We start from the raw sequence: 25,598 nt of genomic DNA, 5'->3' as shown, positions 1-25,598 counted from the left end.
TGTGGTCTCGCCAAATCAGATCTTCAGATCTTCATTTTCATCTGTTCTTGTAGAAATCTTCAGTTCTTCTTCAACTTCAACAGTTATTGTAGAAATAATATATACCATTATCCACTATAACAGCTTATGTGCAAAAGAAGAAAGTCATGTGAGAACAACCGCAGCTGAAAGACACCAGAAGAAGCTGTTATCATTAAACATACATTTGACTTAAAAGGATTTTTGGAAATAAGAATAACTCTTAAGAATTTTTTTTTTTATGCGAATAAGAAGGAACCAAAGGCTAGGAGCCCGCAGACAATTTCTTCCAAGAAAAAAACAAACATTACAAAAGTGAGCCAAATTCAAGATCTCTTCATTTCGAGATGCCCGGACAAACTGCGTATGAAAGACTGGAGATAATAGGAAGTAGGAAATACAGAGGGGGACAGTTCCAGAGTTGACCCGTTGCTTAAATAAAGGAGGGAGTTACGGATAACTCTTGCATTAGAGAGTTGGACAGAAAAGGGATGAGAGTTTGTTGCTAGAAGGATGCTAACCGCTCGTCGCAGAGGTGGAGGGATGCAAGGAGACAGTTCAGAGGAGCAGTGACCATGTAAATAGCGATAGAAAAGAGATAAAGAGGCAACAGTGCGGCGAAGAGACAAAGGTTGAAGAGAGTCAGTAAGAGGAGGGGAGTTAATAAGACGAAAAGCCTTGGACTCCACCCTGTTGAGAAGAGCTGCATGTGGAGAGCCTCTCCACACTTACGAGTTGTACTCTACACAGGGGCGAATAAAACCAGTGTATAAAGTGAACAACTGTGCAGGGGTAAAAATGGTACGGAGACGGCTTAGCACATCTAATCTCTTGGAAGCTGATTTTACAGGAGATGTAATATGATCTTTCCAAGATAAATTCCGAGTGAATGAAACCCCAAGCTTGTTCAAGAATGATGCAGGCTTGAGCTGGATATTATTAAACATTAGTGGGTACTCCTGTGGAAGATTCTGTCGGGTTGATAGGTGTAAAAACTGAGTCTTTGGTGCATTAAAAACAACAAGATGATTTTTACCCCAGTCAGAGATACGAACTAATTCAGACATTAGGTGTGCCATTGTCTCATCCCTTGTCTGCTGAAGTAACTGCTGAGATGGACGTTGCGGGAACCAAATGGAAAGGTGAAGGGTGGAATCATCAGCATACAAGTGGATAGGGTTAGATGTACAGCTTAGAAGATCATTCATGAATAAAAGGAAGAGAGCTGGTGATAGGACAGAGCCCATAGGAACACCACTGTTGATAGATCTAGGAGAAGAACGATGGCCGTCTAGAACATGGCTGTAGAACGACCAGAAAGTAAGTTGTGGATGATGGTACAGATAGAAGGATAGAAACCGTAAGAGGGCAGTTTGGAAATTAAAGATTTATGCCAGACTCTATCGAAAGCCTTTGAGATGTCAAGTGCGATGACAAAGCTTTCGGGAAAGTCCCAAAAAGAGGATGACCAGGAGTCTGAAAGGTAGGCGAGAAGATCGCCAGTGGAGCGTCCCAGACGGAACCCATACTGACGATCAGAAAGAAGGTTGAGATAGGACATGTGCTTTAAATTTTGGGGGGAGTGAAAAAGTGAAAGATGCAGTTAGTTTTGCTTGGAAAGAACAGCTGGGCGGACTTATAGTCTTTGTTTTTTTAATCGATATATATATATATATATATATAATATATATATATATATATATATATGTGTGTGTGTGTGTGTGTGTGTGTGTGTGTGCCCCTGGGGGTAGGGGGGTTTTCAAGAATGCTCCCCCAGTATCCCTGCTTGTCGTAAAAGGCGACTAAAAAGGTTGGCGGAGGGTTAGTGCCCCTCCCCGGAAAACAACTAACTAAAAAATCAAACGAGAAGTCTCGGACAAGGACTGACCAAACGATGACGACCCAGGACCGGACAAAGGACTTGGTAATGAGTACATGGAATGTAAGAGGAGCGAATGATGAGGTTAAAGAGAGAGAGATTGTCCAGGTGCTTGAGGGTGCGAAAGTGGATGTATGTGGAATAACTGAAACAAAATGGAGAGGAGAAAGTGTGAGAGAATGGGAGTATGGATGGGGTATATGTGCAGGAGTAGGTGAGAATGAGAGGCCAAAGGAAGGAGTAAGTATAGTTGTGAGTAAAAGATGGAAGAAGAGCATAAGACAGTATGGATCAGTTGGTTCAAGGATTGTGTGGGTAAAGTTGAAAGTTGGAATACAAATGTGGGCGATTGTGTGTGTGTATGCACCAACGCAAGATCGTGCTAGAAGAGTGAGAGAAGAGTTCTGGACAAATGTGGAAGTGTGCATGGAAAAGTTTGGAAGGAATGAGAGAGTGTTTTTGATTGGTGATATGAATGGTAAAGTTGGGAATGTGAAGGTGGATGGAATAGTTGGTGAGTGGGGTGTGCCTGCTGAGATAGATGAGAATGGGAGTGCGTTAGTGGACATTTGTGCTGGGAGGGGGTTGGTGATAGCCAATACCCTCTTCAGGCATGAAATGATCCGCAGGTATACATGGCGAGTGATGAGAAGGGTGGGTGGTGAACTGAATGAAAGGAAGGCAATGATTGATTATGTGTGTGTGGATGAAAGGATGCGAAGATGTTTAAAGGATGCAAGAGTGTATAGAGGCTGGGGGAGTGGACTTTCTGACCACTACTTGGTGGTGGCCAGAATTAGAATGCAAGTAAGATGGAGGAATAGAAGAAGGGAAAGACGAGAGGAAGGAGTAGTTGCAAGGAGAGTGGAAAGGTTACAAGAGGATGAGAAAAAGGCAGAGTATAAGAGAGAAGTGGAGGAACGATTGGGCAAATATGATTTGGAGCAGATGGAAGACGTGGAAGGTGTGTGTAAGATATTTACAGAAGAAATATGTGCAGCATGTGATGTGGTGTGTGGAAGGAAGAGAAGACGGAGGGGGGTGCAAGGAACAGCGTGGTGGACTGAAGAGGTGAAACAGGCTGTGGCACAAAAGAAGAAAGCATACAATGAATGGATGACAAATAGGGGCGCGGAAGAAGTTGAGAGGCGGAAGAGAGAGTTATATGTCGAAAGAAAGAGAGAGGTGAAAAGATTAGCAAGAGAGAGTAAGAAGAGAGTGGATGAGGAATTTGGAAGGAATTTGAGTGTAAAGTGGAGGGACTGTAAGAAAATGTTCTGGAGAGAAGTGAAAAGAGTAAGACAGGGTGGAAGTGAAGTTAGCAGGGGAGTGAAAGATAAAAATGGTAGATTACTAGTGGAGAATGGAGAAAAAGTGAGCGGATGGAGATAACACTTTAAGGAATTGTTGAACGTAGAGGATGGAAGTAATGCGAGTATAAGTGGCTGGGGAATGGCTGGGAGAAGGAGGGAGGTGAGAAGACAGGAAGAAATCAGTAGGATAGAAGTTGTGGAAGCAATGAAGAAAGTTAAATCGGGGAAAGCCCCAGGAATTGATGAAGTGTGTGGTGAAATGCTGAAGCATGGGGGAGAGATAGTAGTAGAATGGATGTGGAAGATGTGCAGATTGGCCTGGGAGGAAGGTAGAGTCCCGGAGGATTGGAAGTCAGGTATAATTATTCCCTTGTACAAAGGAAAAGGGGAAAAAGAAGTGTGTGGTAATCATAGGGGCATTTGTCTTCTTAGTATAATAGGAAAAGTGTATGGTAGGATACTTATAGACAGAGTTAGAGAAAGAACAGAGAAATTAGTTGGAGAAGAACAGGGAGGCTTTAGGAAGGGACGAGGTTGTGTAGATCAGATATTCGTTCTTAGATCTTTAGTGGAAAAGTTTCTAGAGAAGGGAAAGAAGTTGTATGCGGCTTTCATGGATTTGGAGAAAGCATATGACAGGGTAGATAGACAAGGATTGTGGAAAGTGTTAAGAATATATGGAATAGATGGGAAGTTGTTGAATGCTGTGAAGAGTATGTATGATGGTGCGAAGGCTGCAGTGCGTGTGGATGGTGAACTAAGTGAATTTTTCTCTTTGAAAGTTGGTTTGAAACAGGGATGTGTCTTGTCTCCATGGTTGTTCAATCTGTACATGGATGGGGTAATAAAAGAGGTACAAGGTAGGGTAGTGGATGTTGGAGTGGCCCTGGTGAGAGAGGACAGTGTTTGGAAATTCCCTGTACTGTGTTTCGCAGATGATACTGTGAAGGGGAGCTGCAGGGCTTTGTGAATGAGTTTGAGAGAGTGTGTAAGAAACGGAATCTAAAGGTGAATGTAGAGAAGAGTAAAGTGATGGTCTTTGAGAGAGGTGAAGTTAGTGAATGTACAGCGAGGTTGGATGGTGAGGAATTGGAAAATGTGAGTACGTTTAAGTACTTGGGTAGTGTGATGAGTAAGGATGGAGGTTTGGAGGGTGAAGTGCTTGAAAGGGTGCAGCTGGGAAGCAGTGATAAGAAACAGGGAAGTGAGCAGGGAAGTGAAAAAGTTACTACAAGACAGTATTGTGATACCAACTCTAACGTACGGAAATGAAGCTTGGACATTGTTGGAAGGACACAAGTCAAGAGTGAGAGCAGTGGAGATGAGTTATTTAAGAGGAGCCTGTGGAGTCACGTGGAGAGACAGGCTGACGAATGAGGATATAAAGGAGCGTTGTGGTGTGGATGTGGATGTGATAGGAAGCGTTATGAGAAACACACTGAAGTGGTTTGGCCATGTGGAGAGGATGGAGGGTGAAAGACTGACGAAGAGAGTGTATGTGAGTGAGGTGGAGGGGGGAAGAGGGAGGGGGAGGCCGAGGATGAGATGGAGGGATGGGGTGGAGAGGTATATGAGAGAGGGGGGTGTGAGTTGGGAGCAGGGCAGTGAAATGGCGGGGGACAGGGCGACTTGGAGGCGATTTGTTTGTGGCCACCCCAAACGGGGATTGAGGCGTCTGGCAATAGATAGATAGATAGATGTGTGTGTGTGTGTGTGTGTGTATGTGTGTTTACAGATATTTATATATAAGCTATTTTTACTGCGTTTAACCTCTATCACCGCAATCACTGAAACACTCATTTTCCACAGACACCTCCATTGGCTTGGTTACACTAAAAAGAATGCCAGGCCAACAATTGCAAAGGCAGGTTCTGAATGGCCAGGTAATCCAAGGGACAAGATCGGGCAGGGGTTCAATGGAAAAGGTTTAGCATTACTCAAAGACCCTCCTGAAGAAGGGTGGCATGACTTTCAAACCTTGAGCAACTGGCAACAGTGTATATTAAGGAGCTCAAACTGCTGTAACGATATAATACACCTGCTAGGTGGAGGCGATCATCTTCAACTCACGTGATGCAGGATGTCAACTTCTTTCCTCATATTTCTTATTCGTTTCTGTGCCTGCCATTGTCTCTTCTTGTTTTTCACAGCCCCTTCCTGTAATTATTTGTTTCTTGTTTTCCGCTTCAGACTCTACACCGAGTTACAAACGTAATGATTTCTTGTAACCCAAGAAAAGATGTACAAGGCTGGGTGGTAACCATATTTCTAAATCACTGGGTGGTGTGGAGCCTACTTGAGCGCCTCTGTTAAATGGGTGGAGAGATGCAAATGTGGTGTCCAGTTCAGAACCAAGTTTCCACACTCCTTCCCTTTCTTCGCTATGACAAGGCACTGTCAACTCTAAGAGAACATAAGTTTAAAGTACAAGACGGCCCTGTGGGGGCGGTTGCTTACCTGTGTTTGATGGATCCCCTCTGCAAAAAAAGAAAAAACAATAGTAATACTGTAAAACTGGAAATGTTATCCCAGCGGTTGACACCAGTGTAATGCCAAGAATTGTTATCCCACCGGTATTCACCAGTGTAATGGTAAGAATTTTTACTATCCCCACCGTTATTGTTCATCCAGTGTAATGCTAGAGATTTTATAATCTTACTTGTTGTTGGCACTGATCAACTCATCCATGGATAATACAGGTGGTACTCGACTTAGTAGATGGTAAATATTTAAGAAAAAAAAGAATTGTGGTAGCGTTTGTAATTTTTGGCCGAGCTTAGATTTAGTCAGTACCACAGGTGGTCGTCGTTCCCTCAGAGAGGGGATCTTGAATTGGAAGGGGAGTGAATTAGGCTTGAGGACTTAATTCCCTTGATTAGGTACACTAAGAAAATAAGAAAAGATATATACTTTACTCTACTTTAATAATTCTATGCTAATTTCCACAAAACAATATTAATTACATGACCCTTTTTAGTATGAGAGGAGATTGTACATGTTACCAGGGTTTTGGATGATCATTCCTCCAACATTATTACCAGGCGAAACAATTTGATACATACAAGCGATTTATGAGGTCATTGTACCTTACTTTCTTTTTGTCAGTTACTCTTGGGCTAGACAATGCCCTCAAGACGGGGACCTTTTTACGAGCATGGGTTGTCTTTTCGGGCTGGCATAGCCTCGAATCAAAAAGGATGATTACTCGTGTTCATTTTCGTCCATTATACTCTCATCATGTAATTCTCTATAATCCATTATCAGTTCAGGATTATTTATAATTCATAATCATCATTGCTATATAATCACTAAAAAAAATAATCACTCGGGCTTGTTTAGCCTCGAGGAATAATTCAGGAAAAAAAAAAAAACATAATCCCTAAGAATTCATAATCACTCGGGCTTGTTTAGCCTCGAGTTACTGTTCAAACATTGTATAATCACTAAGAATACATAATCACTCGGGCTTGTCTAGCCTCGAGGTTCATTTCAAAGTTACATCATTGCTCACAATCACTAAGTTCCCTTCCACGCTTCTAACTTCCTAACCTTAGTTACAAGAAAGAAAACGGTTAATGGTTTTGAATTTCGCTCTTCCGTTACCAGATTACATCACTTCCAAATTTCCATTTCTTATTTACAAAATAAAATTCACTTGATAGATCAATAGTACTATTACAATTACATTTGGTTTATATAATAATTCATGGATAGTGTAATGTGTGTATGCTCAAGTCTTTGGACAATACTATGGGAAAGCCTCATGTTCACACTGACGTCGCCGGTGTCTGTGGACTGAACAAACGTCCATTATACACGACATCTGGGGCTCGAGTCACTACGTTAAACTTTCAACAATATTACTTCATATAGTCCATGACAAGTAAGGATTAAACAAAGAAGAAGACGGGGAGGAAGAAGAAATGTGGACGGCTCACCTGAACAAACGTCCATTATATACGACGTCTGGGGCTCGAGTGAGCTCGTCGGGCACGCTAGCGACGCCACTGCTAAGTCAAATGAGGTGGTGTTTTTGAAATATGGTGGGTTTCAATTCTCTTTACAATTTATTTAGCAGTGCACCCATGACGCCAGGACTTTTGATTGAATTGGGGAAAATTTGGGATTTATTCCTTACTCAATTTCGATACTGATTCTATCACTATCTCACTTAGAATCTGAGAGCAGTTTATGCCATCTAGTGACGGCCAAGACAAACGGGACCTTTAAATCCTCACAAATGACATTATTTAGGCCTTTTGGACTGTTAATCTTACATATTTGGGTTCTAGCAGCTTCATTAGCAAACGTTTCACAACTAGGTTACGGAAAGAATTGTATATTCATTATTATTCTGTTTAAGGTTTAAACTCGGCGCCCAATAATGACAAGAAAAGCTGCGCGCATGTGTTATTCATTACTCAACCAGACGAGGAATTACCATAACTCAACATCCACAATTACATCACCCAATGCATAGATACAGAGATACATATAAAAATAAAGTTAACCCTACATTAATCATTAACATATGAATTACTACTTAGGATAGGAACTTAAAACTAACATTCAGGTTACATCCTAACTTAAAAATTACAGTACCTCTAAACACATACATGAATATCAAATTTGTGGCACTACAATACCACGTTGAAGAGTCTCTTATCACGATGCAAGAGGAAAAACGCGTCAGGTAACACAAACGCGCTGCAAGAGTTCCTCCCTGTGCAGAATAACCCCTTCCATTTGTGTAACAAGATCTGTGACCCCTATATAGGATGTCAATGTCACCTGCGTCGGCATCAGCAACGAGATACGTTGTAACTCCTTTATTACCCATTCATCAGTTCATCTTGTTGGTGCAACGTCATCAGTGACGACAATGGATTGTTGTAAACAAGTGTGTGTGTGTGTGTGTGTGTGTGTGTGTGTGTGTGTGTGTGTGTGTGTGTGTGTGTGTGTGTGTGTGTGTGTGTGTGTATGTGTGTGTGGTCCAACCAGTATCTTGAAATTACGTCACTGTACCCTCTTTTTTTTTCCACTTTCTACATGTGACATGATGATACTGATCTGCTTACTTGCAAAACTACCTCCAGGGTTACGTATAATTTCATAAATGAGATAATATGCTAAGCTGTTTGTAATTTTTTCCTCAGCCATTAACCAAAATGCAAATTTTGTTCATTATATAATTACAGTGGTCACACCAAGAGTTACAGAAAGCGAAATGAATGTCGTGGTATATAGTGAGGTCTTGAGAGATTCAGATGGGACGGGAAGAAGCTGTGCTGCTTGCAAATAAAGAACAGGTGGTACTTTAGCTGAGAATTTAATGGATGATGATGAACGACAGGGTATAAAGTATATGTGATTTTTTTTTTTAATGAAAGGGAGGAGTAACCAAAGGCCAGGAGCCTGCAAACCATACCTTCCAAGAAAAAAATAAAAACAACACGAAAGAGAACCAAATTCAAGATCCGCTCATTTCGAAATGCCTGGACACACTACGTTTGAAAGACTTGGGATCATAGGAAGCAAGAAATACAGACAGAGGAGGACAGTTCCAGAGTTGACCTGTTGCATAAAAGAAGGACTGAAAGTAACGGTTAACTCATGCATTAGAGAGTTGGACAGAAAAGGGATGAGAGTTTGTTGCTAAACAGGTGCTACGCACCCGTAGTACAGGTGGAGGGATGCAAGCACATTTCTCAGAGGAGCAGTGACCATTGAAGTAGCGATAGAAAAGAGATAAAGATGCAACAGTGTGGCGAAGAGGCATAAGGTTGAAGGAAGCCAGTAAGAGGAGAAGAGTTAATGAGACGAAATGCCTTTGACTCCATCCTATTGAGAAAAGCTGTATGTGGGGAGTCTCCCCACGCATGAGAGTTGTACTCTTCATAGGGGCGAATAAAACCTGTGTATAAAGTCAACAACTGTGCAGGAGTAAAGAGATGTAATATGATCACTCCAAAATAAGTCCCGAGAGAATGAAACCCAAAGTATGTTTAAGGATGAAGCAGGATTGAGGTGGATGTTATTAAACATTAGTGGGCACTCCTGTGGATGATTTTGTCGGGTTGATAGGTGTACGAACTGAGTCTTTGATTCATTAAAAACAAAATATTTTTACCCCAATCAGAGATACGAGCCAAGTCAGACATTAGGAGTGCCATAGTCTCATCCCTTGTTTGTTGAAGTAACTGCTAAGATGGACGTTGCGGGAACCGAATGGAAAGGTGAAGGGTGGAATTATCAGCGTATGAGTGGATAGGGTTAGAAGTGCACCTTAGGTCATTGATGAATAAGAGGAAGAGAGTTGATGATATGGCAGAGCCCTGAAGAACACCACTGTTGATAGATCTAGGAGAAGAACGGTGGCTGTCTACAACAGCAGCTACAGAAAGACCAGAAAGGAAGCTATAGATGAAGGCACAGATAGATGGATAGAAACCGTAAGAGGACAGTTTGGGAATTAAAGTTTTATGCCAGACTCGATCGAAAGCCTTTGAGTTGTTAAGTGCAATGGCAAAGCTTTCTCCAAAGTCTCGAAAGGAGGATGACCTGGAATCTGAAAAGTAGGTATGAAGATCGCCTGTGGAGCGTCCCTGACAAAACCCATGCTGACGATCAGAAAGAAGGTTGTGATAGGAAGGATGCTTTAAAATTCTTCTTGTAAGAATAGACTCAAAAACATTTGAGACAGGATGTTAAAGCAACTGGGCGATACTTAGAGGGTTGGGAACGGTCAACGTTCTTTGGAGCAGGCTGAATGAAAGCAAACTTTCAGCAAGAAGGAAAGGTATAAGTGATAGACAAAGGCGAAAGACTTTACCTAGGCATGGTGTAAACACAGAAGCACAGTTCTTGAGGACAACAGGAGGGACCCCATCAGGCCCATATGCCTTGTTAGTATTGAGGCCAGTGATGGCAGAAAACACATTACCTGGAGAAATTGTAATGTCAGCCATGAGGAAGTCAGAGAGGGGGAAGTGAACTGTATAAGGTGGAATTGAAGGAGAAGGTCTTAGCAAAGAGGTCTGATTTACCAGTAAGAGTAATAGCAACAGAGCCATCAGAGTAGAAAAGATGAGGGAAGGATAATGAGGTAAGTTGTTAGAAAGGTTTTTGGCAAGGTGCCAGAAAGAGCAGGAAGAATTCGAGTTCGAGAGTTGAGAGCATTTAGTACGGATGAAATTATTTTTAGCAGAGCAAAGACCAGACTTAGCATGATTACGGGCAGAAGCATAAAACAGAGGAGATTCAGGGGTGAGTTGGCTCCGGTACCTTTTATAGACCCTCTCCTAGCTGTGGACAGCATTAGATGGCATCGAAGAAGTGCAGCCTGAGGGCCTCCCAATCATCAGCTCCAATGTGCCACACCTGATGTTTCTTTGTAGGGTCCACATGCCGTACTGGTGCAATAGACCAGGTTAAGTTAATAAGGTTGTGATCGGAGGAGCCCAACAGAGAGGAATGATTAAAAGCGTAAAAAGAAGGATTAGTTGTAAGGAAGAGGTCAGGTATGTTGGAACTCTCTCCAAGGCGGTCAGGGACATGGGTTTGGTGCTGTACAAGCTGGACTAGGTCATTAAAGATAAAAAGGGTGTAGGCTTGCTCATCATGTGGATCAGTGAATGGCGAGGAGAGCCAAAGGTGGTGATGAACATTGAAATCTCCTAGAATGGAGATTTCAGAGAAAGGAGCAACTGGTAGGATCTGTTCCATTGCAGAAGTAAGATAGTCGATGAATTTTTCATAGTCAGTAGAGTTAGGGGATAAGTAAGCCTCACATATATTTAGTCAGAGAATGACAGGAAACTCGAAGCCAGAGAGCAGAGATTTCAGACGAATCAAGTTCAGGATCACGAGAGCAAGATAAGTCACTGCGTACATATACACAACAGCCACCTTTGGGTTTGAAATGAGTATAGAGGAAGTAGGAGGATATAGAAAAGGGTTTGCTATCAGTTGCCTCAGACAGCTGAGTCTCAGTTATGAAGAGAAGGAGAGGTTTAGAGGAGGAAAGGTGGTGCTCAACAGAGAGAAAGTTAGAGGAAAGATCGTAGAAATGAAGAAGAAAAAGTGGGTCGAGCAGTGGTTCTCGGCAGCTCGTTGAGTCGTCACTGGGAGAGGGGCGTGTTAGTTGTCGAGACACATACTCATACTGTGATGTGCATGGAAATGGAATGAGACTTGAAGCTGGCTGCGAAAAAGTATAAATACTTCGACCGACTCATCCAGAACACAATTCCTCTGGAAGAAAATCAGGCAGAAAAACAGGTAAGTATGGCGAAAGAGAACTGAATGAAGATACATGCATATTCATATTACGTATGGATGTGAAACTTCGGTGCATAATGAGTTTAATGTGTCAGTGGTGAGAGACGAATGTGTAGCTCTAGATCTTTTTTCTTCTTCTTTTTTTTAAGGGATGAAGGAATCAAACACCAGGAGCCGGCAAATTGCTACCTCAGTGAAAAAAACAAAAACAAGACAACAGAGAGCCAAATCAAAGATCCGTTCATTTCGAGATACCTGGACACACTGCGATTGAAAGACTGGAGATCATCAGCAACAGGCAATTCGGACAAGGGGAGACTGTTCCTGAGTTGACCTGTTACATATATGGAACGGAAGTAACTGCAAACTTTTTCATTAGAGAGTTGGACAGAAAAGAGATGAGAGTTTACTGCTAAACGGGAGCTAGGCACCTGATGTAGACAGTTCAGAGGAGCAGTGACCATTGAAGTGGCGATAGAAAAGAGATGAACATGCGACAGCGAGGCAAACAGACAGAAGTTGAAGGGAGCCAGTAAGAGGAGGAGTGTTAATGAGACGAAAAAGCTTTGATTCCACCTTGTTGAGATGAGCTGTATATGGGGAACCTCCCCACACCTGAGAGTTATACTCTACACAGAGGCAAATAAAACCCGTGTGTAAAATTAACACTTCTGCCGGGGAAAAGGAGACACGGAGTCGGCATAGTAAACCCAGTCTCCTGGATGATTTTTACAAGAGAGGTAATATGTTCTTTCCAAGATGAATCCCGAGAGAATGAAACCCCAAGTACATTAATTTTAAAGATGATGCACAATTAAGTTGGATATTGTTACAAATTAGAGGGTTCTCATGTGGAAGATTTTGTCGGGTTGATAAACTGAGTTTTTGATGCATGAAAAACAAGATTATTTTTACCCCAATCAGAGATATAAGCCGTCAGAAATTAGGTGTGCTATTGCCTCATCCTTTGTTTGTTGAAGTAAATGCCGAGATGGACGCTGCGGAAAGCCAATGGAAAGGTGAAGAGTGGAGTTATTAGCGTATGAGTGAATAGGGTTAGATGTACACCTTAGAAGGTCATTGTTAAATAAAAGGAAGAGAGTTGTTGATAGGATAGAGCCCTGAGGAACACCACTATTGATAGCTCTAGGAGAAGAAAGGTGGCTGTCTACAACACTAGCTATAAAACGACCACAAAGGAAGTTAGAGGTGATGGCATATATAGAAAGAAAGAATCCGTAAGAGGGAAGTTTAGAAATTAAAGATTTATGCCAGACGCAATAGAAAGCCTTTGAGATGTCAAGTGCAATGGCAAAGCTTTCGCCAAAGTTCCGAAAGGAGGATGACCAGGAGTCTGAAAGGTAGATGAGAAGATAGCCGGTGGAGTCTCCCTGGCGGAACCGATATTGAAGATCAGAAAGAAGAATGTGATAGGAAAGATGCTTTATTTATTTATTATTTTTTTTTTTTTAAGGATACACTCGAAAACTTTTGAAACACAGGATGTTAACGCAATTGGGCGATAGTTAGAGGGTTGGGAATGGTCACCCTTCTTTACGACAGGCTGAATGAGTAGACTGTAGCACCAGTCGAGCAGGGCAGTACTCCCAAGGTGGGTGGAAAGCTGATCACAGGGAGAGCTGGAGCTCCCGTTTCATCAGCCCTCGGGACTAGTTCCAGATCATCCCCCTTTGCTGAACTTTTTCATGGTTTCAGTAACACAGAGAGGAGGCCAGCATGCTCTCTAATACAAGTTTCTCTAACTGTCTACACCAAAGTGCATGCATAGTATACTTCCTTTTCTAAATAAAAAAAAAATGGCGCATTTAGATCTTGCCTCGGAGTCCCTAGGGGGGGGGGGAACACAAATGCCCCCACCATCCGCCCCTCTCCCGATGACGACTCAATGAGTTGCCTGGAACCACTGTCTGACTCCATTTCTGCAACATTCGCGGCCTTTCCTCTAACTTTCTCTCTGTTGAACATCACCTCTCCTCTTCTAAACCTCACCCTCTCTTTTTAACCGACACTCAGCTCTCTGAGCCAACTGACAACAAACTCTTTTCTGTATCCTCCTACTTTCTCTATATTCATGTCAAAGCCAAAGGTGGCTGTTGTGTATATGTATGCAACGACTTATCTTGCTCTCATGTTCCTGAACTTGAATCTTCTGAATTCTTTACTCTCTGGCTTCGGCTTTCGTGTCCTTCTCTGACTAAATATACCTGAGCTGTTTACTTATCCCCTAATTCTACTATCAAAAATTCGTCGACTACCTTACTTCTACGATGGAACACATTCTATCCATTTCTTCTTTCTCTGAAATCTCCATTCTAGGAAATTTCAGTGTTCACCACACCACCACCTTTGGCTCTCCTCTCCATTCAGTGATCCACCTGATGAGCAAGCCTATACCTTTTTTATCTTTAATGACCAAGTGCAGCTTGTACAGCACCCTACCCATATCCCTGACCACCCTGGAGAGAGCTCCAACATACTTGACCTCTTCCTTACAACTAACCCTTCTGCTTACACTGTTAATCTTTTCTCTCCGTTGGGCTCCTCCAGTCACAACTTTATTACCTTAACCTGTCCTATCGCTCCGGTACAGTCTGTGGACCCTCCAAAGAAATGGCGACTGTGGCGCATTGGAGCTGCAGATTGGGAGGCCCTCAGGCAATACTTCTTTGATTTTCCCTGGAATGATTATTGCTTCCATGGACAGGAGCCATCTAAGTGTGCCTTGTGCATTACAGAAGTTATTCTCTTGGGCATGGAAGAATACATTACTTTCTCATATCCTTTGACTAATGCAAGAAAGCTTTGGTTTAATTGCGCTTGTTCTAATACTGTCCGCAACAAGGTACCAGTGCCAACCCACCTCTGAATCACATCTTTTTTATATTTCTGCCCAGAATTGTGCTAAGTCTGTTCTTTGCTCTGCTAGATATTATTTCATCTGCACTAAATGCTCTTAACTCTCCAACTCAAATTCTTCCTGCTCCTTCTTGCACCTTGCCAAAAACCTTTCTAACAACTTTGCCTCATCATCCTTCTCTCCTCTTTTCTACTCTGATGGCTCTGTAGCTATTTCCTCTACTGATAAAGCAGATCTCTTCGCTCAGACTTTCTCCTCCAATTCCACAACAGACGATTCCGGTGCTGTTCCTCCAACACTTACCCCCTCTGACTTCCTCATGGCTGACATTAAAATTCCAGCTGATGTATTTTCTGCCATCACTGGCCTCAGTACTAACAAGGCATATGGGCCTGATGGAGTTCCTCCTGTTGTCCTGAAGAACTGTGCTTCTGTGCATACACCCTGCAAGGGTAAACTCTTTCGCCTTTGTCTTTCAACTTTAACCTTTCCTTCTTGCTGAAAGTTTGCTCTCATTCAGCCAGTCCCAAAGAAGGGTAACCATTCCCAATCCTCTAACTATTGTCCAATCGCTGTAACATCCTGTGTCTCAAAGGTTTTTCAGTCTATTCTTAACAGAAAATTTTAAAGCATCTTGCCTATCACAACCTTCTTTCTGATCGTCAATATGGGTTCCATCAGGGAAGCTCGACTGGCAATCTTCTCACCTACCTTTCAGAGTCATGGTCATCCTCCTTTCGGGACTTAGCCAAAAGCTTTGCCATTGCACTAGACATCTCAAAGGCTGTTGATCGAATCTGGGACAAATCTTTAATTTCCAAAATGCCCTCTTACGGTTTCTATCTGTCTATCTGTGCCTTCATCTACAGTTCCTTTCTGGTCGTTCTGTAGCCGCTGTTGTAGACGGCCATCGTTATTCTCCTAGATCTATTAACAGTGGTGTTCCTCAAGGCTCTGTCCTATCACCAACTCTCTTCCTTTTATTCATCAATGATCTAAGCTGTACATCTAACCCTATCCACTCGTACACTGATGATTCCACCCTGCATCTTTCCATTCGGTTCCCGCAACGTCCATCCCAGCAGTTACTTCCACAAACAAGGGATGAGGCTATGGCACTCCTAATGTCTGACCTGGCTCGTATCTCTGACTGGGGTAAAAAAAAATCTTGTTGTTTTTATTGCATCTGAGACTCAGTTTTTACACCTATCAACCCAACAGAATCTTCCACAGGAGTACCCACTAAAGTTTAATAATATCCAGCTCAATCCACCATCATCCTTGAACATGCTTGGGGTTTCATTCACTCAGAATTTATCTTGGAAAGGTCATATTACATCTCGGGTAAAATCTGCTTCCAAGAGATTAGATGTGCTTAGCCGACCCCCTACCTTCTTTACCCCTGCATAGTTGTTGACTTTATACAAGGGATTTATTCGCCCCTGTTTGGAGTACAACTCTCATGTGTGGGGAGGCTCCCCAAATACAACTCGTCTTAAAAGTGTGGAGTCAAAGGCATTTTGTCCCATTAACACTACTCCTCTTACTGGCTCCCTTCAACCTCTGTCTCTTCGCCGCACTGTTACCTCTTTTCTATCGCTACTTCCATGGTCATTGCTCCTCTGAACTGTTTGTTTGCATCCCTCCACCTCTACGACGGGTGCATAGCACCCATCTGGCAATAAACTCTCATCCCTTTTCAGTCCAACTTTCTAATGCAAGAGCTGACCGTAAATCCCAATCTTTCATTTATGCAACAGGTCAACTTTCCAACTGTCTCCCTCTGTCTGTATCTCCTGCTAACTATGATCTCCAGTCTTTCAAACTCAGTGTGTCCAGGCATCTCGAAATGAACAGATCTTTAATTTGGCTCTCTTTTGTATTGTGTGTTTTTTTTTTCTTGGAAGGAACTGTTTTGCGGGCTCCTAACCTTTGCTTCCTTCTTCCTCACATAAAAAAAGAAAAAAAAAAAAAAACTTCCAGCAAGAAGGAAAAGTGTAAGTTGATAGACAAAGGTAGAAGAGTTTGCCTAGGCAGGGTGTCAGCACAGAAGCACCGTTCTTGAGGGGAGTAGGATGGACCCCATCAGGCCCACATGCCTTGTTAGTATTGAGGCCAGTAATGACAGAAAACACATCAGCTGAAGACATTTTAATTTCAGCCATGAGGAAATCAGAGAGGGGGTGATGGAGGAACAACACCGGAATTGTCTAAGGCAGGATTGGAGGGAATAGTCTTTGCTAAGAGCTCTTTTCTATCAGTAGAAGAAATAGCTATACAGACATCAGAATGGAAAAGAGCAGGGAAAGATGAAGAGATAAAGTTGTTAGAAAGGTTTCTGGCAAGGTGCCAGAGGGAGAGGGAACAACTAGAGTTCAAGAATTCAGAGTATTTAATATGAATGAAATTATTTTTAGCAGAGTGAAGAACAGACTTAGCATGATTCCGGGCAGAAGCATAAAAGAGATGAGATTCAGGATTGGGTTGGCTCCAGTACCTTTTATTGGCCTTCTCCTTGTTGTGAACATCGTTAGAACAAATGTGATGAAACCATTTTTTTTTTTTTTTTTTTTTTCATTAGTCAAGGGATATGAGAAAGGAATATATGCTTCCATACCCGAGAGAATAACCTCCGTAACACGCATAGTACTCAGATGGCTGTAGGCCGTGGAAGCAATAATCATTCCAGGGAAAATGAAGGGGGTAATGCCTGAGGCCCTCTCAATTATCAGCTCCAAAGTGCCACAACTGATGCTTCCTGGGAGGGTTCACACGCTGCACTGGAGCGATAGGACAAGTTAAGGTAATAAGGTCGTGATCGGAGGAGCCCAATGGAGAGGAAAGATTACCAGTGTAAACAGAAGGATTACTTGTAAGAAAGAGGTCAAGTGTATTGGAACTCTCTCCAAGGCAGTCGGGGATGTGGGTAGGGTGCTGTACAAGCTGCTCTAGGTCATTGAGATTAGAAAAGATGTAGGCTTGTTCACCAGGTGGATCAGTGGAAGGAGAAGAGATCTAAAGCTGGTGGTGACCATTGAAATTTCTTAGAATGGAGAGTTCAGAGAAAAGGGAAATGGATACAATGTGTTACATTTTAGCAGTAAAATAGTCGAAGAAATTTTCGTAGTCGTTAGAAATAGGAGATAAGTAAACAGAACAGATATATTTAGTCAGAAAATGACATGATAGCCGAAGCCATAGAGTAGAAAATTCAGAAGGATCGAGTTCAGGAACACGAGAGCAAGATATGTCATTGTGTACATATGCACAAAAACCACCTTTGGCTTTGAAATGAGTTTAGAAAAAGTACGAGGCTACAGACAAGGGTTTGTAATCAATCGCCTCAGACAGCTGAGTCTCAGTCAGAAAGTGAAGGTGAAGTTTAAAGAAGAAGAGGTGATGCTCAACAGAGAAAAAGTTAAAAGAAAGGCTGCTAATGTTGCAGAAATGAAGAAGCAAGCCATTGATTCCAGGCATCTCGCTGGGTCGTCAACGGGAGAAGGGCAGATGGTTTGAGCCTTGATGCCTCCTCTCTCTAGGAACTCCAAGACTTGGTTTGTTGATGCCATTTTTTTTTTTTTTTTTTTTTTTTTGCATAATTTTTTGAATAGGGAGTGAAATGTGATAATTATGTGCATGCAGTTTGGTGTTGGCAGCTAGAGGAACTTACCAAATCAGGACATAAATGCCTGCGTTAACCTCTGCATGAAGGGATTAAGGACCGCAGTTGATTTGCATAGAGTGGACATGATAAGGAGTATTAATTTATGAAGCATTAGTAATGAAGTTTCTTGATCTGTTGATTGGTGGGCAGTAGAGTGTGCTTTGATGGCATGGTTGCATAGAATACACATACCGCGGGAACTCAGTCTGGAACACCTGCATTGCTATAAGTTTCTCTATTGATATATTAATAATAGCTTGTGGAAATAATTACTTCTGAATAATCCTTGAGCCAAATATTCTCCTTTAGATCCTTCCACCCGTGACATAGCCCAATACAGCCACACTGAAGATATCAAATGCTGCCCAGTACCATTGTTAAACGTCTGAATGCCCATTTTATGCTACCAGCCATATTAAATGACAAAAAACATGCATTTTTCCCCAAAGTTTCTCCTAGACTTGCCTGGCCACCACAACACACGTGACTTGCATCGTTTACTGGCTAACACACATCACAACAATAATGATGCAGCTGAATTTAACTGCCCAAAACAAGTGACTACCACATTCTTGCTCGAACATAATGAAAATTTTCTTGCATTAGACTCCCTCAAGGACTGTTAACACAGGCTTGAGCAGTAACACTTGATCGGTAATATTTTTTTTTTTTTTTTTTTAATGCGAGGAAGAAGGAACCAAAGGCCATGAGCCCGCAGTAACAGTTCCCTCCAAGAGAAAAACAAAATACAACATAGAGCCAAATTCAAGATCCGATCATTTTGAGATGCCTGGACACACTGCGTTTGAAAGACTGGAGATCATAGGCAGCAGGAAATACAGACAGAGGGAGACAGTTCCAGAGCTGACCTGTTGCATAAATGAAAGACTGGGAGTAACGGTTAACTCTTGCATTAGAGAGTTGGACAGAAAAAGGATGAGAGTTTGCTGCCAGACGGGTGCTACGCGCCCGTCGTAGAGGCGGAGGAATGCAAGCAGACAGTTCAGAGGAGCAGTGACCATTAAAGTAGCGATAGAAAAGAGATAAAGATGAAACAGTGCGGCGAAGAGACAGAGGTTGAAGGGAGTCAGTAAGAGGAGAGTTAATGACACGAAAAGCCTTTGACTCCACCCTATTGAGAAGAGCTGTATGTGGGGAGCCTCCCCACACATGAGAGTTGTACTCCACACAGGGGCGGACAAAACCCCTGTATAGAGTCAACAATTGTGCAGGGGTTGAGAAAGAGCGGAGTCGGCTTAGCACACCCAATCTCTTGGAAGCAGATTTTACAAGAGATGTAATATGATCTTTCCAAGATAAGTCCCGAGTAAATGAAACCCCAAGCATGTTCAAGGATGATGCAGGATTAAGCTGAATATTATTAAACATTAGTGGGTATACCTGTGGAAGATTTTGTCGGGTTGATAGGTGTAAGAACTGAGTCTTAGATGCATTAAAGACAACCATATTATTTTTACCCCAGTCAGAGATACGAGCCAAGTCAGACATTAGGTGTGCCATAGCCTCATCCCTTGTTTGTTGAAGTAACTGTTGAGATGGGCGTTGCGGGAACCGAATGGAAAGGTGAAGGGTGGAGTCATCAGCGTATGAGTGGATAGGGTTAGATGTACAGCTTAGAAGATCATTGATGAATAAAAGGAAGAGAGTTGGTGATAGGACAGAGCCCTGAGGAACACCACTGTTGATAGATCTAGGAGAAGAACGATGGCCGTCTACAACAGCGGCTATAGAACGACCAGAAAGGAAGCTAGCGATGAAGGCACAGATAGAAGGATAGAAACCGTAGGAGGGCAGTTTGGAAATTAAAGATTTATGCCAGACTCGATCGAAAGCCTTTGAGATGTCAAGTGCAATGGCAAAGCTTTCGCCAAAGTCCCGAAAGGAGGATGACCAGGAGTCCGAAAGGTAGGTGAGAAGATCGCCAGTGGAGCATCCCTGACGGAACCCATACTGACGATCGGAAAGAAGGTTGTGATAGGAAAGATGCCTTAAAATTTTTCTATTAAGAATTGACTCGAAAACATTTGAAATACAGGACGTTAAAGCAATTGGACGATAGTTGGAGGGTTGGGAGTGGTCACCCTTCTTTGGGACTGGCTGAATGAGAGCAAACTTCCAGCAAGAAGGAAAGGTACAAGTTCAGAGACAAAGGCGAAAGAGTATGCCTAGGCAGGGTGTAAGCACAGAAGCACAGTTCTTGAGAACAACAGGAGGGACCCCATCAGGCCCATATGCCTTGTTAGTACTGAGGCCAGTGATGGCAGAAAATACATCAACTGAAGAAATTTTAATGTCAGCCATGAGGAAGTCAGAGGGGGGAAGTGATGGAGGAACAGCACCGGAATCGTCTGTTGTGGAATTGGAGGACAAAGTCTGTGCAAAGAGATCTGCTTTATCAGTAGAAGAAATAGCTACAGAACCATCAGAGTAGAAAAGAGGAGGGAAGGATGATGAGGTAAAGGTGTTAGAAAGATTTTTGGCAAGGTGCCAGAAGGAGCGGGAAGAATTCGAGTTGGAGAGTTGAGAGCATTTAGCATGGATGAAATTATTTTTAGTAGAGCGAAGAACAGACTTAGCACGATTCCGGGCAGAAATGTAAAGATGATGTGATTCAGGGGTGGGTTGGCTCCGGTACCTTTTGTAGGCCCTCTCCTTGTTGCGGACAGCATTAGAACAAGTGTGATTAAACCAAGGCTTTCTTGCGTTAGTCAAAGGATATGAGAAAGGAATGTATGCTTCTATGCCCGAGAGAATAACCTCCGTAATGTGCAAGGCACACTCAGATGGCTCACGGCCATGGAAGCAATAATCATTCCAGGGGAAATCAAAGAAGTACTGCCTGAGGGCCTCCCAGTCCGCGGCTCCAAAATACCACAGACGACGTTTCCCTGGAGGGTCCACAGGCCGTACCGGAGTGACAGGACAGGTTACGGTAATAAGGTTGTGATCAGAGGAGCCCAACGGAGAGAAAAGATTAACAGAGTAAGCAGAAGGATTAGTTGTGAGGAAGAGGTCAAGTATGTTGGAGCTCTCTCCAAGGCGGTCAGGGATACGGGTAGGGTGCTGTACAAGCTGCTCTAGGTCATTAAGGATAGAAAAGATGTAGGCTTGTTCACCAGGTGGATCCGTGAAAGGAGAGGAGAGCCAAAGGTGGTGGTGAACATTGAAATCTCCAAGAATGGAGATTTCAGAGAAAGGAGAAATGGATAGAATGTGTTCCATCGTAGAAGTAAGATAGTCGAAGAATTTTTGATAGTCAGTAGAATTAGGAGATAAGTAAACAGCACAGATATATTTAGTCAGAGAATGACAGGAAAGCCGAAGCCAGAGTGTGGAGAATTCAGAAGAATCAAGTTCAGGAACACGAGAGCAAGATAAGTTGTTGCGTATATATACACAACAGCCACCTTTGGCTTTGAAATGAGTATAGAGAAAGTAGGAGGATACAGAAAAGGGTTTGCTGTCAGTTGCCTGAGACAGCTGAGTCTCCGTTAGAAAAAGAAGATGAGGTTTAGAGGAGGAGAGGTGGTGCTCAACAGAGCGAAAGTTAGAGGAAAGGCCGCGAACGTTGCAGAAATGAAGAAGAAGAGAGTCAGACAGTGGTTCCAGGCACCTTGAGTCGTCACCGTAGAGGGGCAGATGGTGGGGGCATTTATGGTCCCCCCCCCCTGGGGACTCGGAGGCTTGATAAATCGACGCCATTTTTGGTGAATTTTGAATAGGAAGTGTAGTGTGTACTGTGCATGTAGTTTGGTGAAGATAGTTAGAGAAATTTGTACTGGAGAGCATGCTGGCCTACTCTCTGTGTAACTGAGACACTGAAAAAGTTCAGCAAAGGGGGATGGTCAGGAACTAGTCCTGAGGGTTGATGAAACGGGAGCTCCAGCACTCCCTGTCATCAGCTTTCCATCCACCTCGGGAGTACTGCCCTGCTCGACTGCTGCTACAGTCTACTTCTGTGTGGGGACTGAGTGGAGAAATATCTCGCCACAGCCAGAGGTCGTATTTATAAACATGACTAGTCTGATGCTCTCCACAATCGAAATAATGGCAATATTTAACCAAATGGCTAGTAATATTAGTTATGCGACTTTGAGATGTGTTTGCCCTGTGAATTGAATGTGATCGCGTCTTCCTCAGTCTTAACCTGCCCTGTACTCACAACGTATGATGCATGTCACAACTTTTTTTCATGCTCAATCCCTACAACGTATAGTGTACGTTTTGCGATTGCAAGGTCCGTCATTTGCACATTTTTCATATTTTGTGCATGATTTTCAGTGCGTAGACGTGTGACACGTTCCTCTATTCGCCGCCAGGTGGGGACACTCCCTGACCCCGCGTGACCCACGCTCACCTGTGGCTCGGCCAGTCACCTGTTACCAGTAACCCAGGAGAGACATGGTGCCCCGAGGTCTCTCTGACGAGGAAATACAAGCCGTCCTGGATGCATACTCAGCCGAGGCCTTCACTGCCAACAGTGAATCGCCAATTGACAACGATGTCCTCGACAAAGACTACGTGCTACCTGACAAGGAGACGAGCAGTAGTGACGAAGAGATACTGTCACCAAGGAAGCGGTGGTATGTTACATATCATCAGGCAGGGGAAGGCCAGGCTAGAGCACAAGGACTTAAATGCACCTCTCTCCATCCTGTGCATGAAGGGTCGGACGAGGACGAGGACAAGGACTGTTCTGGTGCCAATTGTTTCCCATGTCTAGTTGTACTTTCACACTATTGTTGCATATTACATATAAAGTTGTTTATTCATAATTAACAATATACAACAAAGTGTGAATGATAAACAAACAAACACCATTTCACTGTAAAGTGTGGCTTGGGATAGGATGTGCAATCAGACATCTTCTTTTAATCAAAACCTAGAGTAAAGGGAAGGCGATAGAGAAATATGAATTGCATATATGTTTAAGTCTTGGGGGGAATATTTGCCTTGTTGGTATACTTTAATGTAATCAATACTACTTTATTGAGGTGTATAATGTACATGGTATAGTTATGATGCTTCTATTCATGTATAAATCCCAGTTGTCTGTGGAGATTTAGCACCTCTGATTTAGCTGACTCGGCGCCACACCCAGAGGGGCTGGCGGCCGGGCTAGTGCAGAACGCATTTATCATTCAAACGAGAGGGACGTATAACTCTGAGCTCTCTCAGTGTCGCAGTTGTATCTTTCTGTGGCCAATAAAGAGAGATTTCATCTGCTCAGTTTCAGTTCACCTGCACACGCTACCTTCTAAGTTCCTTCAACAGGATTCTACACCGATTCCCACCATCTCCAGTGTGTGAGAAGACTTTGGTGGAGTGTGTCAGCCGGAAGTGACTTCGACCAGGAGCTACGTTATCTTGCTTATCAACTGTGAGGTCACGACTCAGCTGATATATATATTGGTGATCAGGTGTGGGGTTCCAAGCTGATGTTAATGACTAGTTGAGGAATCCATACAGCCGAAACATATTTTTGGTGGTTGCAGTAGCGAGGTTCCTGCCTGCTGTTACAGGACGAGGATGAGGACGGAGCAGGTGGACGTGGTGTTCCCACGTGGTTAGGGTCGGAATGGATCTCGCCGTGTGGAACGGAAGGGTCGAGGAGGAGAGTGAGGTATGGGCTTGTTGTTTTGTCTGGGGAAGACGGCAGTGTAGGGGCGGGAGTGAGTGGTGTGGAAAGTGAAAGTGGTGGTGGCAGGCAGGGAGCCCCCGTGCTTCCACGTGGTGCACCTGGGCGGCGGGCAGCTGAGGTGGAGCCGCTCCCAAGCACCACTTTCACCCCACAGTATTCCTGTGCTCCCTTCCCACAGCCCCGTGATGAGGGGAAAGGGACGAAAGGGAAGGGGAAGGGGAAAGGAAAAGGGAAAGGGAAAAGGAGCTCGAGTGGGGAAGGGCGCCGCTCACCACTTCCCCAACCACCCCCACCACCCTCTCCTCCACTCCCCGGTAATGTGTGTATGTAAGTACACTCTATTAAGGCCAGTCAATGTGATACTGTGTGCTTGCGAGAATATCACGCTCACTATAATACTAAGTCATGGATATGTGATAATAATTATAGAAGGCTGGAAAATAGTAATAATCTTTGTGGAAAAGTATACTGGAAGTTGAAGGATAGAATGTAATACTCTGTGCTTGCGAGAATATGCACGCTCGACATGTAAATATGCGTCAACATTACGCTCACTATAATAGTAAGACCTGTCAGTATGTGATAACAGTTATAGAAGTTAAAAATAGGTGTTGTGGTAGGTGGGGGCATTTACCATCCACTCACTTGGTGTAGAGCTGCTCTCGGGTGTCTGCCCTTTCCTCTCCTCTATCCTTCTTTCCTTCCATCCTCTTCTGCCTTTCTTTCCTTCATTCTTTCCTCGTCCTTCTGCCTACGGGTGAATTTACACTCCCTCTTCTGTCTCTTTTTTCTTCAATCTTTCATCTTCCTTCTGCCTGTGGGTGACTCTACACTGAGTGACAAGCCAAATGGTTTCCTGTACACCAGGAAACCATTTACTATGCTGGGTGGTAACCATATAACCAAATTTTGGCACCTGGTGGTTTAGTGGGTAATTAGAGCCTCCAATCGCATTGAGCTGGTAAAGGTTTATATCCAAGGGGTGATTGGGGTTTATTGCTCACGTAATGCCACTCAGGGATGAGTGAGGCTGGTCACTCTCATCTTAAATGTCAGGACCAACTTGCCTATCCCCGGCTCCTACGCTCCTCATGGGGCAACGTAGGATTGGATGATGATGATGATGATGATGATGAAAATTGGTATAATATTTGTGGAAAACTATACTTGAAGTTGAAAATAAAAATGTAATACTGTGTGCTTGCGAGAATATCACGCTCACCATAATAGTAAGGCATGTCAATATGCGATAATATTTCGCTCACTGTAATAGTAAGGCCTGTCAATATGTGATAGCTGTTACAGAAAGTTGAAAATAGTATAATGATTATAGAAAAGTATTATGTAAGTTGAGAAATAGAATGTAAATGAAACAACAGTCTCAGGAAGTCTGTTTGCATCCCTCCACGTCTACGACGAGTATGTAGCACCCGTCTAGCAACAAACTCTCATTCCTTTTCTGTCCAACTTTCCAATGCAAGAGTTTACTGTTACTCCCAGTTAGCTCTGGAACTATCTCCCTCTGTATTTCCTACTTCCTATGATCTCCAGTCTTTCAAACGCAGTGTGTCCAGGCATCTTGAAATGAATGGATCTTGAATTTGGCTCTCTTTTGAATTGCCTTTGTTTTTTTCTTAGAAAGGAACTGTTATTGTGGGATCGGCGTTTGGTTCCTTCTTTGCATTATAAAAAAAAAAAAAAAAGTGCAAGAAATCAGTGATTTTCAAATGTTCTGGTATTGAACCTATGCTTATATCACCTATATTTTTTTGAAAACCAATGTATACTTGTACTACATGTAAATTTTTACCAAATAAATGTATATATATGTATTCTGGGTGGTTTCGAATAGTTACCCCTACCATAGAAAAAGCGGCACCTCCACCGCGCCTCCACAGTGTACG

This window comes from Coenobita brevimanus, chromosome 44 (assembly GCF_032717465.1).
Source record: "Coenobita brevimanus isolate Jiangsu-jjx chromosome 44, ASM3271746v2, whole genome shotgun sequence".
Lineage (NCBI taxonomy): Eukaryota > Metazoa > Arthropoda > Malacostraca > Decapoda > Coenobitidae > Coenobita > Coenobita brevimanus.
Note: the sequence above shows the minus strand (reverse complement) of the source record.